The following is a 7,387-nucleotide window of genomic DNA, read 5'->3' on the forward strand; positions in this document are numbered from 1 at the left end:
CCAGCCACTGAAACCGAGACTTCGGAGTCAGGCGGGACTTCTCCCTGTTCAATTGAAAGCCTAAGGACTCCAGGAACTCGATCACTATAGCTGTAGCTTTCCGACACTCCTGTATGGATGGGGCCCAAATTAACCAATCGTCCAGGTATGCTACTAGAGAGATCCCCCGGGACTGTAGCTGCTGAACAACTGTTTCCGCCAGCTTCGTGAATATCCTGGGGGCTATATTGAGCCCGAAGGGCATGACCCTGAAGGAGTAGGCCTGTTTCCTAGTCTGAAAACCCAGGAAGGGAGAGAAGTTCCGCGCAACCGGGACATGATAATAAGCGTCTGAAAGATCGATAGAGGTGGTGACGGCTCCACGCGGCAGTAGAGTCCGTACTTGGGCAACTGTAAGCATGCGAAATTTGTCGCATTGTATGTAGAGATTTAGACGCGACAGATCTAGAATCACTCTTTGCTGGCCGGAATCTTTCTTGGGGACAGTGAACAGCCTGCCTTGAAATTTGAGGTGCCTCACTTTCTTTATTGCTCTCTTGTTGAGAAGCTCCGTCACAAAGTCCTGTAGAGCTTTGGAGGAGGGTTGATGAAACCTGATCAGGGGAGGGGGGTCCCTGATCCAGCTCCAACCCAGGTCCTTGGACACAATGCTGTGTGCCCAAGGACTGAAGGACCACTGGTCTCTGAACCAGTATAGACGTCCACCTACCTGACTGGTCTCAATGGGAAGAAGCAGGTTTGCTCCCTCTACCACGGCCACTTCTCCCCCGGGAGACGGATCCAGCTCTACCTCTGTAGGGAGCTTGGCCTCTACCCCCCCCTTGCGCTTCTATTAAGGCCGTGAAAGACCCCACGGCCTTCATAGGTAGGGTTGTACGCCGGTGAGGAGACGTACGTAGGCGCAGCAAGGGATTGGGCTGGTTGAACCAGCACATACTGTTGGGGTTGAGCCTTGGAGGTGGACGGTTGGTTCACCGTTGAGACCAGAACTGCCTGAACTACTGTCTGGTGTTGTGGTCTCCTATGCCTTCTATAACGTTTCCCAGGCTTATGCTGGGAACCGCTAGACTCCGGGGCCTTCCGCTTAAAGGCGGAGATACCCCACCGGAAGCGCAGACTCTGGTTGGCCCTGGTTGCCTCGCCCAGGACACCGGAGACTTCGTCTTCTGGGAAAAGATTTTCCCCCTAGAACGAGCTCTTCATGAGCCTGTTAGGCTCGTGATGAATGGTGGCATCAGTGAAGATGAACTTACGGCAGTTCATCTTTGCCACCATGAAGTCGTACAGGTCTGACTGGAACCCTGCTAACAGGGATTTAGTCAGGACCTGAAACAAGGGCTCCTCAGCAAAGGAGACGGCGGTCGCTTCTGAAAGGCACAGCGAGTTCAGGGACTGGTTCAGACGACACCGTGCCTCGAACTCAGCCTTTAGGAGAGCTTCCGGGATCTTAGGAAGCTGCTCACTAAACTGGTTCGACGCGCAATCTGCGTCCAATTTACCAACGATAAATGTGGACGGAGCGTCCTTCCAGAAGTCATCACCCCCAGGGAAGATCAGAGATGTAGGGTCTGATTCCCTAAGCTGAGGCAAGGGTTTGCCATCCAAGCAAGCCTGAGCGGTTGCGATAGCAACCTTGTTCAGGCAGGGGGTGGGTAGGTTATCCCCGAGGGAAAACATCGTGTAGTTGCCCTTGAAGGGGGTCAACTTCGTGTTCTCCGCCCGCCACTCGGAGAAGGTGCGCAAGAGAGCAGATTGCGCCTGATCCCTAGGGAAGATCACCGTCTCCTTAGGGACCTAGTCCGAGCATACCCAAGCTTCCTCCGTCAGCCTAACGAAGCCCGGGTAGGGGGGCAAGAGATCCGCCGGGAAGAACTCCAGCTCCTCCAGGCGTCTGGTACCTAGTCCTTCAATGGTCAAGGTATCCTCGTGGTGAATAGCGCGAAGAGCGAAACGCCACGGGTTCCCAACATCAAAAGGAGGGAGGGTAGCAGTGTCAGGGATCTGGTACTGCCGTCCGGCCCCACCGGAGCGTGCCATATCGGCAAGAAGATTCTCCTGACTCTGCAGCCTCTCCGTCAGCTTAGAGAGCTTGGCCTCCACCTCCAAAGAGAACTTCTCAAGTAACATCCCCGCAAATGCCTCAGGGTCAAAGGCAGGCTGGCGAGGAGGGCTGGGTTTGGCTGCCCTCTTACTCGCTCCTTTGCCCGAGGTACCTGGTTTGCTCCTGGAGGCCAAAGGTTCAGTAACCTTTGACTTCGACGGGGGGAAAGGGGATGCCTTGCGGGAAGACGAGGACTTGAAGCCCTTTGCCTTCCACGAAGTCTTCAACTTGGGGACAGTAGATGGAGCGCTGTCCCTCAAGATAGAAGACTTAGCAAAGCCCTGAAATGAAGAGACAGAGGATGAAGGGGAATCAAAGAGGGCGCCCGCCACCACTGCCTCACTTACCTCTCTACCTACCTGGTCCTGCTCAGTGTTCATAGGCTCCAGGTCCAAGTCCAGAGCGGCGACGTCCTCCGAAACCTGCGCATAAAGGGGATCTTCTAGGAGTGGCTGGGTCACAACCCGGATCTGCTCGATGATAGGTGCGGCCACGTCAGCAGGTACGGCCGCAGCGATCCGGGCTCCGGGGTAAAGAAGATCTCTCAGCTTCCCGTCGAGGACATAGGGCTTCCCTGACGGGACGTTCCTCCCAAACCCAGCCACCCAGGTGCGGAGAGACTCTAGGGCCTCCTTCTTGGAGGACTCATCGGCCTGAAAGGGGGGAGCAGGAATCAAGGAGGGGCTAATATACCGTAAACTATATAAGCGTTAAAACATAAAATATAGCAACACAGCAAACTGTAACTATCATGAAGAATGAAAGCAAGCAGCTTACCGACTCGTCCTGGATGCACCCGCAAAGCGTGAAGCAAACCTCACAGCCCTCCGGATGCCAGACAATTAGGTCATCAAGCCGGACCACACAGCCAGCGTGGGTCCGACACACCACATGCCCGTAGGGTTGGTGAAGGGTGGCGGTGCACCCGGGCTCCTCACAACGAACAGTCTGTAAGTGTGAACAGTAAATGAACCTCTAACTCTAAGAAACTTAAACTAAGCAGGCGCAGGTATTTTCAAATTGTACCACCGGAGTACTCCGGCGGAATGAAAAACCCCCGTCAGAGAGGGGCCTACCAGAAAAGTAACTTAAAATTAGGGAGCTGAATCAACAGGACCTTTACCACAAGGGATGCCGGGAATAAGACGGCGGAACCCAAGGATAAGATCACCGGACTTTAATAACAATAACAGAAATAATTATAAATCCGACGGCGGAGTGAGCCGCCGGAAGCAAAATAAATGCATACATATACAGAGGATGGTAACATAATCGGTTAACAATGGTACAAAATTCCACACTCCCCGGAGTCTGGCACCACCCCCTCCGGGGGATCCCAAGCCTCAACCGCTAGAGAACAAAAGAAGGGTGAGGCTACAAAACACCACAATTCCACAAGGGCAGGTGTAAGCGCCAGTCAACACAACTAGAGTATCCCGAACGCCGGAGCGAACGCGGAACAAGGCTGAGAAAAGTAACCCTGAGAAGGTTCGAACACCTGCTTGATCCTAGGAGAGCGGGTTAACGAGACACTGAGCTCAGCAAAATGCCATCGGGGACCAGCCCTGGGAAGGAGCGAATCCCTCCACCAGGAAAGATCTCACAACTCGGGGTGGTCGACGGGTACGGACATCACCACGCGAGAAGATGACAAAGAGCTGGACCAGGGTAGGGAGTGGGTTGGGAGAAGGAAGGGAGTAGGCCAGAGCAGAGGAAAACAGGAGACTGGGGAAGATGCCTTCACCCGCTCAACTGCAACCCGACCACGCTAGATTATTATTATTATTAAAGTAGTTTAACCAGACCACTGAGCTGACTTTCAGCTCTCATAGGGCTGGCCCGAAGGATTTGGTTAAAATACCAGGTCCAGGCCTGAAGTCAAGCGCCAGGACCCAATAGATCATCCGATACTAAGATGAATGAATTAAAATGAAATTAAAAACTGCACACAGGCACATGCTCTCATACAATAAATACATTTACTCAGACTTCCTCACATACATACTACAACGGTATATTAAAATTCAGAATATAAATTTTAAAAAATTTTAAAAATTTTTCTTTTTTGTAAAATTCAAATGTTAAAAGGATTTTCATATTTTTATTATTTAAAATACCAGCTGGAGAGATCATGGCCTACTCTGAATGAAGGGAAGGGAATAGCGGCTAAAGGTCTCCATACTCTCACCCCACACATAGACGTAGCCTATGACATAAAGGGGGGAGAAGGAAAGGGAGGGATGAGGAAACAACAGGGAGAGAAATTTCTGTGTCGAAGACCAACCAGGGCCGAGCAGAAGGGAATGCTATAAAAGCATGGAGGAGACACACCCACAGAAAAAACCTCAACCCCTCCGTAAGGAAGGGGGAGGACTATGGGGCTCACTCCACAACCCAAGCCACGGACAGAGGATGGAACAACAACAGAAACTCCCTCCACCTGCTGATCCCCTCCTCTCGCCTAACCTAACCCAGGTGAAAGGGAGAGCAGGAGGCCAAGGGCGCAAAAACAAGCCTAATATACACTAGGCACAATAAAAAGATAACCAGAATAATATATCACCATCATATGTGCATAAACAATAAAATAATTTGTGCTTGTGCTAGGCGCGTAGCCTAACCGAGAGAGGCGACAGGAAGTTAATAGAAAAACTGAACCTGACGCCCCCCGGTAACAAAATAATAGTAACCAGTTAAAAACATGATGTCAAGCACTAGCAAAATAATAATATAATAATTATAAAGCTAAAACTGTCCAAGGGGAAACATCCTGGGGAGTCACCTAAACGGGAAGAGGACGGGAACCCGTGCGGGAACCCCAATGATACGGTCAACAAAATTATCGTTTGAGAAACACCGAAATAACCCAGCTTAGGGAAAACCACCAAGATGAATCCTAGGGGCATAAAAATAAGCAAGAGCCGACAAGGAAAAGCCCAAACAGAACTAGCTGGACGAGCGTACCTCGCAGACAACATGGCTGGCTTGGGGACGCCGTAGCGTCATAACAAAACCACTTATAATTAATAAATACGGGCTGAAACAGCCAAACTTATCATAAAAACCCCACAGTAAGATGGTACTTAACTTGGATACAGTAAAGCTGCTCGACGCCATGGTTAAAGACAGGAAAAAACAGCCAAAAGCACAAGCCAACAGAAAACAGTGCAAACAATCACGTGCTAGAAAAGGAATGAGTTCAGATGGCGCTGGGGTCGCCGCTTGGCGGGCGGGTGAGTGGGGAGCTGGAACGGCTCCTCGCTCTTCCGGGGGATTTTGCCATTGGGATATCTTTCGAGTGTGGTTCTGTGGCTGTGATTTATCCACTCACCCTTCTCCATACCGACGCCTTCTTGATATAAGAAGACGCTCGATCTTGGGGTAGTAACCCCAGCATTCCTGATAACTTTTTTCTCTGGTATATTTAGCAATATTTATACCTAGAAATTCGTGCAAGAAGGAATTTCACCAGGTGACACAGGGACGAACTCAGAAAATATACAACATTTAAGAGCATGGGTAAGAGGATTCTCCAAAATCGGCCCAAAAGGTCCTCTTGGCTATTTGCCAGACAAAGGTGTAAGAGATTTTCTCTTCCCCACGGCCAGAATTCAGTCGATCAGGGGTTATGAGAACTCACCTGATGATGTCGTGGTGGATCCTAATGCATCCACTGTGGTGCCCTCCTTCATACCAAGGGATGAAATAGATTTGGGAGAACCTGAAAATCTGGATGATGAGGGGGATCTATCTGATGCTGAGCCTCGATCCCCAATAGCTCAACCGATTCCTGGCAGCATCCCTAGTAAATCGACTCCTATGGACGTCGATGAGGATAATGTTTCAGTCCGCACAACTGCCTCTACTAAGAGAAAGTTTGCGGCACAAGAAGCTAGGATGTGTGCAATGGAATCAAAGCTGGACAAGTTGATAGAACTACAACTTGCAAAATCTTTGGATACAGGGGCTCAGGGACAGACTCCGGAGCAAGCACAAGTGTCAGATCCACCCATTAATATAGATGATTTCCCAGATTTCAGAGTGGTGGAGGACGAGCCAGAGCAGTTTAATCCCTGGGTGGTGGCATCACGACTAGCTAGAGCGGTGGATGGCATCTTCTATGATAGTGATGTATGCACCCCTCTAGCTAGGTTAGAGTTTGCAAAACCTTTTGTCCACTTCAAAGGTAGTAAGTTTCGCTTTCGATGCCAAACACCTAAGACTCTGGCTATGGTACCGGAGGAAACCATGATTTTTACCCAGGATCAGGCAAAGGGCTTCCTTTCTAATATCTGCCAGGACCTGGGAGGTAGTGCTCTGGGCACTCAGGTTCTTGCTAGGAACCTTCCCGCCTGGAAAGTACCAGTTGGTGAGAAGTTCCCATCTATCACCAATAAACTGTTCAAATCTTGGGAAAAGAACTGGGTAGAGTCAGCCGCCCATGGGACGAAGTTCTCTTTAAAGGAACTCCAGGACTTTGGAACAGTTCTGCCAGATCCCATGGACGATCTAACAAAACCATTAGCAGGCTTCACAGAGGTGATGAGGAAAGGCAAATTTCTAGCAAACCATGCCCGTTCATGCTTTTTTGCGGACACTCCTTACCTTGCCGACACCCTGTGTGTTCAGGAGTTCGAAGCGAGGAAACTATTAATGTCCTGCATTACAACCTTGACATTAATGGAATCTCAGGCATACCGTTGTGACAAGCAAAGAGATTCAGTGCTCCCAAGGTTACAAATTCGGAACATGGGCCCAATCTTCATTCACCTTCTGGAGGCTTGGGCGGCATCCAAATTAAAACTTAGATATCAAGCCCTAAAATTTGCTGACCAGAAGTCTATGCCAGTAAAGGAGCTCCTCTTCGCTTCCCCTATGTGTAGTGACCTCTTCCCTAGGGACCTAGTAACCAAGCTGAATAATATTGCTACCCACCGAGGTATCAAATTTGAGGAGTTACTAGGATATGACTCGGAAGCAGACCCAAGGGGGGTAAAACGCAGGAAGCAGCAACAATATAAGAAGGCTTTTAAAGCACCAGCTCTTCCTGTGTGAGACCCAGGACAAGGTCCCTCTTCCCAGAAACAATTCCCTATGCCGCACTCTCAGCCATCCTTGAAGGGCAGCAGTGGACTGCCATCTCAACAATCCCAATTTAGACAGTTCCATGAGGCTCGAGGCGGTCGTGGAAGAGGCGGATCCTTTCGAGGGAAGAAAGGTAACAGGGGAAGACGAGGTGGTGGTAAAGGTCAATTCAACCAATGAGACATTTCAGGTTGGGGGCAG

This window comes from Macrobrachium rosenbergii, chromosome 56 (genome assembly GCF_040412425.1).
Source record: "Macrobrachium rosenbergii isolate ZJJX-2024 chromosome 56, ASM4041242v1, whole genome shotgun sequence".
Taxonomy (NCBI): domain Eukaryota; kingdom Metazoa; phylum Arthropoda; class Malacostraca; order Decapoda; family Palaemonidae; genus Macrobrachium; species Macrobrachium rosenbergii.